Source organism: Merops nubicus, unplaced genomic scaffold, assembly GCF_000691845.1.
Source record: "Merops nubicus isolate BGI_N331 unplaced genomic scaffold, ASM69184v1 scaffold33997, whole genome shotgun sequence".
NCBI classification, from domain to species: domain Eukaryota; kingdom Metazoa; phylum Chordata; class Aves; order Coraciiformes; family Meropidae; genus Merops; species Merops nubicus.
The window spans coordinates 201-10,315 of NW_008620718.1; positions in this window are offsets into that span (position 1 = coordinate 201).

The following is a 10,115-nucleotide window of genomic DNA, read 5'->3' on the forward strand; positions in this document are numbered from 1 at the left end:
AGTGTGTACAAGAGAGGGTTGAGACGAGAATAATTATTAAGGCTACAAAGCTCAGATCACACTATTTACCACACAAAGCCTTGTCTTGGTTTTGCTCTGCATTTTCTGTGTTTCACTGGTGAAAGCCTCAGGCAGTCTGGGGGAGGCAAAGGCACACTCGTGCTCAAAGCCTGAAGTCCATCCAGATGGACTGAGTTTCAGCCAGTGGGCTGAGGGAAGTGGCCGTTCCCACTGCTTAACGTGGATCACCCCACAGCTGGAACACTGGATCCTGTTAGGGTAACCCAGTGCAAGAAAGACGTTGATACACTGGAGGCCAGCTGAACTTACTGAGTTGGGGAGCTGTAGCATAGGACAGGGTGAGGGAATCAAGTTTGTTCACCTGTAGAAGAGAAGGCGAGTGTGGAGTTTAACTTGCAGTCCTCAAGGTGTGGCTGGAATCTTCTCTGAAGCGCAGTGATGGGGCAAGAAGCAAGGAGCAAAACCTGTGAAAAGGGAAAGTCTGGTTGAACATAAAAAAAAATCCATCTTCCCTTGCAAGTGGGGCAGCTCTGGGATGAGGACGAGAGGTGGGGGGGATCTCCAATCTTGGAGGTGGTCAGTGAAACAGAAGAGCCAGGCCAGCCTGTGGAGCAGTGCAGCCCAGCTGGGCCCACGGCTGTGGTCCATGGCAGTTTTAGAGAGGTAGTTATTGAAATGGTGAACACGGAACGGGAGGAATCAGAGCAATCAGAGCAACACACTCTAAGCAGGAAATTGTGACCAAAGAGGGAGTGGGTATTTGCTGTCACCAGGATTTACTGCTTAAAGTCAATATTTGTATATCAATCAGAAAGTTTTCTTACCTCTGTAAGACCGGACTGCTGCAGGGCAGAATAACTTTTCATTGACCTCTGGTGGCCTCTAAGTTGCTGGCCCATTTCTTCTTGCTCAGGCTTAGCTGTGACTGCAGTTCTGCTAAAGACCAGAAAACCCTCCCAGCAGAAAACATCACCCATGATCAACAGCCTGTCACAGGTTACCTGTGGCTTTCTACAGATGTGGGGGACTGCATTTTGCAAGGGCAATTGGACAAGCAGGAAGCCAGGGTGCACAATCCAAACAATCTCTCTTCTCCCATAGACCTGGGAGCATGTTTCATGGAAAGATATTGAAATGTAATTGGCAGTGGACAGAGGAGAGTCTGGTTCTCCTGCATAGGATGTCATCTTCCATCTCCTTAGCCGTCCCATTGTGGCTGTTAGTCCTCAGGATGGCTCCCCATGCTCTGCAGGACATGGGGACAGGGCCTATGGCCCTGACATGAGCTCACAGTAGCATGATCAGGGCAGCCCAGATGACATCAGCAAACACCAGACTGAATCTCATGACTGAGGAGACAATCACAGTGGTCGTACCCACTGCATATCACAGCACAACTGCCTTGTGTGTGTGGCTCAGGCAGCAGGTCAGAGCATCCTGGCAGAGCCTCACACAGCTCTCTCACTGGTACAGCACAGCAAGGAGGAAAGCACTGTTCTGGGCACTGAGCCAGCTCACAGTGCCGGCCCCATAGATCAGAAGCCATCTCCCTGCACCCGTCACCTGCTCTTCATCATCAAGAAGGGTTCAGTCAGTTAAAGGTCTCTTGACCTCCCACAGGCTTCCCTTTCGTGACGGACCCAGGCCCTACTAGTCATCCCAGAGAGTATTGGATGCTCCATTACTGGTCCTGGGTCTCAGGAAGGAGGGAAGGGAGGGAGGAGGGGATACATTGCATCTGCAGAACAGCAGCCTCCCTCCCCTGGATACAGACACCCTGGCCAGGCTGTTCCCAGCTCTACTCAGACAGCAGGACCTATCTCAGTGCTGCCCGTGTGTTCAGCTTTGCGCCTGAGCCCGGTCCGTAACTGCTGATAAGGTGGGCCTTATCTTTGCCGGGGCTATTTCGCGATTCTGTTTGTTGCTTGCAGGCACATTTTTCTTACTGTCTGCCAAAGAAGCCAGTTAGAGCGAGAGTAGCTCTAGCACAGAGCATGTGGTACCCAGGGTGACTCCAGGATCTCATGGCCACAAAGGCATCTCCACAGAGATGGACAGAGGTGCTTCTCTCATTCCCCTGAGCCTCTGTCCGCAGGAAGCTCCCCAGCCCTTGAAGCACTAGGATCAGCACTGCTGCCCAAGTGTGTTTTGGAAACAAGGGTTGGCCCATGTTCACAGAGACCTCACCCTGCCCGGCCTTCACCATCTGCTCCACTTCAGTACTGGAGAAGGAGGGTTGTGGTTGGTTTGTGCCCTCCTTGACCGACAGGACCTGTGAGATGAGTCTAAAGCCTCCCAAAAGTTTCTTCTCCCCAAAATCTAGAGCTCTGGAAACCAGGCAAGCCTAAGCACCTGCAGACATGGAGCTGATTCCCCTCCCTGTGAACACGGCCGAGCCGAAACAGCCGCTGGCTTCTGCCGGCCTCCCCCGCGGCGTGCGTGGGGCCCTGCTGGGTGGAAGGGTCTCCTGGCCTCACTGGAGACCACGGACACCACCCTGGCAGGAGGGCCCAGCACAGCATTTGTGGGGCTTCCAGGAGGCCCTCCATTTGTGCCTGAAGCGTTTGGGGTGATGAGTGAGGCTTGAGTAGTTCATGGCAGAAGGTGAGGGGTCGTGCTCTGCTCCCACGAGTGCCAGCCACTGAAGGGGAGCGCACAGCCTGAGCTGGGGTGACTGTGGAAACAGAAGCAGTGCCAGGACGCCTGTAGAGGGGAACCTGTCCCTCCAGGGGCTGCACGTGCTCGCCTATGGGGCTGAGGGGTACTTCTTGCCTTGGCACCTACCAGGTGCTTTATAGCTTCTGGTGGTATAAGTGTGGAGGTCATCCCAGAATTTTGGGGTGAGGAGGCTGTGCTAAGTGCTTGTGAGCACTTGCTCCTCATATGGCATCCCTGGGACGGAAGCAGAGGCAGGAGTCAATGGTGTCCATGCTGTCACTGGAGAAACGACAGTGAGATGTCACATCTGCTTGAGATGTAGAACCTGCAGGGCTCTGAGACACTGGCAGCAACATCTCCAGAGCCACACACACACACAAAAAAAATAATCCATAAATCCAAGCTGAGGGTGACTTCAGGGCCTGGCCACCCCTGTGCTCTGGGTGACAGGCCCTTGGTAAGTCAGATAATGTCAGCAGAAGACCTCCGCCCCACCCCAAGACAAGGAAGACCCTCTGTGTCAGGATGTTAGAGGGATATAAGAGAGCCACCCCTCCTGCCAGGCACAGGAGAGACCACAACAAGACCACAAGACCCAAAATGTGGGAAGAGAGAAGGTGCTCCATTCCTTCCTGGCTTCAGGAGAAATCCTGGGTGCATGGCTGAGGAACCAAGGGCACAGCAGCTCCTGTCTTTGCCCCAGATTGCATTTCCCTGACAAAACTGTATGGTTCAGCCAGTTTCAGCCTGTCACATTCAACTGTTTCCAACTATCTTTTGTTTGCCTATCTCAGCAAGGTCGGAGTGAAACTGCCCAGGAACAGAAAACAAAATGTTTCCCAGGCTTTAGGAAAGCAAGCTCATTACCAGGATGTAAAACAAACCATGATGAAGACCTTCAGACTGGAAATAGTGGGCTGTAGGGTTTATGAGGTGCAGGAAAACCAACCCAAGCTAAAAATCCAGTAGGTTTCAGCTTCACAGTGCCACTCACATTTCTGCACTTCAGAAGTGCCATTTAGAAACACAGATGGACTTAAAACTTATGCTTAAACTGCAGCATGGTGGGGCACCATGCAGCCCTCCTTGGGACCACCACCCAGGTGACACAGCCTGCCAGCAGAGAGGACAGGGTGAGCTGCAGGCAGCATGCAACTTGCAGAGGGCTGCTTTTGGACAAACAACTGCTTTCCCCCTTGTCATAACCTGAAAAAAAAACCACAGAAAGCAGAGTGAACAGGAGAGAGTTTGCTTTATTGCTCTCATGGAACAAGCTAGTCAAATGCATTCTGCAGTACTTGTCAGAGTTTGTCAGGCAGGAGCCAAAACATTTTGAAAAGAAAAAACAACCCCCAAAGAGATAATTATAATAGAATGTGTCTGGGGTAATTCGTTATCCTGCTATTCATATTCCAGAGGAGTATTCATCCTGCTTCTTCTGTCTTCAGCACCTCCTCTTCACCTATAAAGCATGTAAAAGAAAAATATATCGGGGGGCTCTCACCTCTTACCCCTCCACACCTCCCTAAAGCCTCCATGGCCAGGCTCCTGCGATTCCCTGTGATGTTAGGTAGCTCTTGGTGGCCTGCTTGCTTTTGGCAAGTTCTGGACAGTGTGGAGGGAGTTGGAGAGGGTAAAGCCCCTGGTAGGTTTAAGGGCAGGAGGCAAATAAACACAGCCTTGATGCTTGCCCATTTCAAGATCTCAGGGCTGGGAGCTGGACTGGTGTGGTGTTCCTCGGTCAGCCCCAGTATGCAAGATGCAGAGTGGTTGCTTTCTGTGGCACGAGGGCATTGCACACCTTGCAGCAAGAGGTCTCTTCTGCCCTAGCACAAGTGTTGCTGGAAATGCAGTGGCTGGGGTCAGAGGATTCTCATCTCCTCTGAAGCAGATCCTGGGTTTTCCTGGTTTTGAAGCAACCTTTATGCTTGGCCCACTGACCACTAAAGTAAATGTGTTCCCCTCTTCCCAAGCCAGATCTGGAAGCAGCTTCTGCTGGCCCAACCCGAGCCCAGACATCAAGCTGCTGTTCAGACCAGCTCAGTGCCCTCTGCGCCTCAGTACTGGCAAGTTTCAAAGGGTTAGTCCCCTAAAGACACCCACCCCTTGCCCTGGTGCCCACATTTCCCTCCCTCCCCACCCTGGTTACAGCCTCAAAACTGGGCAGACTGTGGGCAGAGCACGTCTGTGCTGTGGTTTTTCCTGACCAGCTGTGACCTCAAGAGACTACATCTTCTCCCCACAGCATTTTTGCCCTAACCTGGCTCTTAGCAGAGCCACAGAAGCATCCTTAGGACAAGGTGCTATTCAGGACCAGGGACCACAGCCCCCATGCCAATGACTCTGCTGATGGTAGTGGGCTTTTTTTTTTTTCTCCACATGAGCTGGAGAGCAGTATCTGCCCTCAGAGGCCCCCACATCCCCCCAGCCTCTCACAGCGACCCAAGTCAGGTTTGGTGGGGCAGGGACCCGTGCCCCAGTGGTGCTGTGGGCTGGCTGCTGATAAGACGTGCAGCCGTGGCTGGCAGGGCCACGCTGCTCCTCCAGCCCCCACGGGGCCAGCAGCTTTCGGGCAGCTCACCTGGGGGATCCTGGTTGATGGCTGCCAGCTCCTCGTCCAGTGCTTCCAGCTGCATGTCGCTGAGCAGGTCATCTTCAAACATCAGCTGGGGTGGTTCCGACTGGCGGGGTGCTTGCACAGCCTCCTCTGGGGGGTCGGGCTGGGGGGTCGGCTCTGGCTCTGGCTCCCGCTCCACACTGGGCTTCACCACCAGCCAGCGGCTCCGTCCTCGCCCGGCCCCTCTGCCTCTCCTTGCGTATTTCCTCCTCTGCCTACTGCTGGAGAATTTCACAGCAGGGGAGAGTTGGGGAGGGGGCAGAGAGCTTTCTCTCCTGCCCCGTGGCTGCCTTGCTGCACCCCACACTGAGATCACAATCCAGTCCATCCCAGCAGAAGCTGCGTTTCTGCAGCCTTCCTTCCCAGCCATGCACAGCAGCCTTCTGTGGCCACAACTGGAGGCAGGGGCTTAGGCACCAAATTTTTCCCCAGCCCCACAGCATGGATGAGGGTTGCTTGCCGTCTAACCCACTCCCCATGCATCTCTTCTACAGTGCCTGCTTAGACCTTCAGGAGCTACCAGCTACAGGTCACATTTCCCCACTGAAGACTGATGGGCTCTGGCTTGGCTCTGTCCCTGTGTGAAGATGGAGGGCCTGGACTGCCATGCCTGGACTCAGGTTAAGTGTACCAAGAAAATGACCCCACAGCATAAACAAGATTTACCTCAGAACCCAGTTAATTACATCTTTGTTATGAGCTTCCTCTCTTCTTCTCCGGAGCATCTCCCGGTCTCTCAGTCGTGGGGTGATGATGACATCTACAAGAACAAATTTGTTGCTAACATGACATGCTGGTCAAGGGGCAGTTTGATCCCCCCCCACCCCCCGCTTCGTGACAGAGCACTGATGCAAGAAGCCATGCTCTTTTTATCATGACGCAGGGCTTCATAGGATATTGCTTAGGTGATGTACTTCCAGCTCAGCCGCAGTGGGTAGGATCTGATGGCACACCATTCAAAGCTCCCAGGCTCCTGCACTGAATGTTATTCAAAGTTTCTAATTGCAGTTTTTTTGCTGCTGATGCAGCCTTGGGTGACCCTTGTCCATCCTACTCACCACCGTAGGGACCTGGAGCCTGATGGAAGCACAGGGATGGCTTTCTGTGCCATGAGGACACCATGAAATACCTTGGACAGACGTCTCTACAGGCTGCAAGGTGATTCTTTGTCTTTGCTGCGTTGTTACCTTTTTTCCCGGGTAGCTGTAGCTGGCCATCACTGAGATTTAGGTGCTTGTCTAACCAACTAACTGAGGAGAAAGCTTTGTCCTTCAGAACCACCATCCCTGCAACATAGGAACAGGTCTGTGGGGGTGAGGGGGTGAGGCAGAGAGCACAGACTTTCCCATCTCTGTCTGAGACTGTGTAGCTGGGATGGTGACCCATAGAGAAACCAAGAGAGAGCCAGTACACATGGCTGGGACTGATGAGTCTGGTCCCAAAGACGACACAAGCAGCCCCAGGCTGGCCTGCAGCTATGAAGAAGACCATGACAGGGCTGAAGACAGACTGACTCGTGTGAAAAAGCTCCAATGCTGAGTTAACCATTTGGGTGAGATACACAGGTTACCTACAGCCACCAGGAGAAAGGGTCACCCTGTGCAATGCTTTCTTAGGCCAGGGTAATTTGTACCCGTTTCACTGGCTGCAAAGGGCTCCAGATGGTTTCCTGGGGCAAAGCCATCGCAGCCATCTACACTTGAGTGTATGAATTCCTGAAGTTCACTGAAGCCAGCACTGAACTTTCTCCTCCATGTCGTTGTCCTAACAGACAACACCCCTGATGTTGTGGGAACAGTTCTTGTGGTTTCTGATCCAGTCGGCCTTGAGTTTTCTTGCTTGGATTTCAAGCCATGATAATAAAGACCTACCTTAGATCAAGTAACATGAGACAAAGAGAGCAACACCAGTTCCTTGGGACTTGGGGGGAGGGAGGACTCTTCGCACATGTACCCTGGTGAGGTCACAAAAGCACTGATTTTCATAGTTTAAGTAAAACTCACACAGTGAAAAATCAAAACTATGATCTACTCCTTCCTGATGTAACCAGAACAAACTCTCACAAAGAACCTCAGCTCACATGGAAGTGCTAGATAAATCAGTGAAGAATGGTCGTTTTGTAGCTCCTTTTTCCAGCTAGGAGAACTGGCAAATTGGAAAGGAGTTCCAAGACTTATCTGGGGCTACAGCTTTGCATCCCAGCTGTCTGTTAAACACAAGAAAAGCCATGTTCCAGGACAGAAAAAAGGCAAGACTGACAGCAGAAGCTAACCATTACTTGAAATAGATTTTTACAAAAGACACTTAAGATAATTAGTAATAACCTTGCAGAAATTTAGCTTTGAAAGCATTTGTGTTGGTCTCTACCTTATGAAAGCACAGCTGACTTTAAAATTACATCAGGCTGTCCAGGACCTTGTCCAGGGGGCTGAGAATACCTCGAAGCCCACCTCTCTGGTCTCTGCACCACTTTCATGGTTGTGGTTTTTTTTTTGTTGCTATCCAGCCGTGTTTGCAATATGGATGTGTTGTCTCCTCAATTTTCCCTGTGCATCCCTAAAAAGAGTCTGGTTCTCCCTTCTCTGGAACCCCTGTTAGGGAGAGGATGACTAAAATGAGACTTTCCTCACAACCTTCTCTTCTTTTAGCTGAACAAGCCTGGTTTCTTCTGCTTGTCATCTGCTCCAGCCTTTAACAATCTTGGTGTCCCTGCACTGGTCTCATCCCAGTATGGCTTTGTCTTTCCTGCCCAAATCTGGGCATGGCATTCTAAGTGCTGTCTAATACTAAGAACAGCCACAAAATTTAAAAATCGACCGATTTTCTATCGTTGTCTATTAGCTTTTCTGTTCTTTTATTGGTGTTTCTTTTGTGGTAATTCTGGAAACCCCCTTGGCTCGGGGCACAGTAGAGCCAAACAGAAGACGGCTCCTCTCTTAAAAAATTCCAAGCCTAACCAGACCAGAGAGAAAGGGCACAGCAAGATGTGTTACAGATGTGAAGTCCACAAACAACATCTCTGCTGGAGTACCTCAGTCACGGGACATCTCAGCACAACCAGAGATGGTGCTAGCCTCAGAGTTTAACTACCGAAGTACGCAGTCCCTTGCACGTCTCTTTGCAGCCCAGGTAACTTTCTTTCCCCTTCAAAATGTCTTGTGAGCTGTAAAAGCATTTTTAGCTGCTTGTGATTGGCCTTCTTTCCAACCCACCGCAAGAAAATTTTTTTGCACAGGTAGCAAACACCTCTCAGAAATTTCTAACTGGTCTAAGAAAGTGTTCCCACATCTGCTCCAGAGCTGCCTATCACCCACTAGCACTAGGCAGGAAAGAGCACAGTGAAGCATCTGTGTCCTGATGAAAAATTATTTACCAGAGGACACAAAACTACAGAGATGAAATGAAAAGAGAAAAAAAATCCATCAAGCTAAGAAAACAAAGAGACAGTATCGCCAGCCTGCAAACCGACTATATATTGATGCTGCCTGAAGGACTTTGCGTGGAAAAGCCTTTATAAGTGCTTCAGCATTTGTGATCTGAAGCACAACATGGGAAGAGCCGCGTATATTTTCTGGTACGCATGCATTCTCCACCCCCAACCATAAACTGTTAATAATTAATTTCTTTCTTGGAAGTCACCAGCGATAGAGATCATTCTCTCCTCTCTCTGAAAACTCGAGTTAAAATTGGTCTTACCAGTACCTGGCACAGTCCCCTCCTGATGGGCTGAAGAGGCTGGCAGGGAAGAGTCCGGGGAATCACAGTCTTTGCCTGAACCCTCCATTGCTCTTCAGAGTTTGGGGTAGAAAGCAGACTAGTTCCTTGGGAATAGCATCTAAAGACACGGGAGCAGCATAATGAGACCTTGAAGGCAAACTGCCCGCCCCAAACCTCTTATCTGCCTAGGCCACTAGTAGAGTAATAATATTGTCCTTATCGGCGTGCAAAGCTATGCAAGTCTCTGTCCAGGATCCACTGTGTGGATTGCAAAACATGTTAGTGCTTTTATACAACAAATAATTCCGCTTCAGATGGGAAATTTACACTCCCTTTTGCTAAGCTCAAATGCCTCCCTTTCTAGTAGAGAGCAGCTGCATGGCAGGGCAGGGTGCAGCTCTGCCTGGCTGCTGTTTTGCAGAATGAGATGCAGGGAGGTGCTGTCAGTACTGGAGAACCCCTTGCAAGGTCTGGCATGGCACACATAAAGGAGCACCGCTTTGGCCAGTTTCTAGCCCAGCGCCAGAGTATTTGGGATTCAGCTTTTACCAGAGCTTTCCTCCATGAGGTGAACCAATGCTTTTGCTCTGGTGAGGTGCTAGTGTCCCTAACCCCCCTCCCCCAATGAATTAAACGTGGCTCTGAGGTTGTTAGAAGAACCTGACAATGTGGCTACCCCTAGGTCCTCTGGGAACTGCCTGCCTTTCGTGGCAGGGATGATCCCACCTCTTTGTGCAGTCCAAAGACTTGCCCTGGAGCAGAGCATCTTCTCAGGGGTAAGCAGATCTAGCCTGCTTTTTGTTTTCTTTTTTTAATGTAGAGCCTTTGCTCTCTGCAGGTTCTCTCTCTAGGTCCCTGGTAGTTCCACAGTTTGAGATTTGGTGCATTTGGGTTTCTTAAAATGTAACCTGGGGGTCTGTGGTCATCTCTGCTTGCCTTTCTGCTTATCCCTCAAGTTACCACTTTGCTCTAGGGCTCCTCCCTTTTGTCCACTGCAGATTACATGGTACCTCTGGAGAGATGGGTCAGGTTTAACAGCCCCAAAAGAAGCTTCAGGGTGGTGGCAGCACAGCAGATATGGGAAGGCTCTGATATGGGAGGG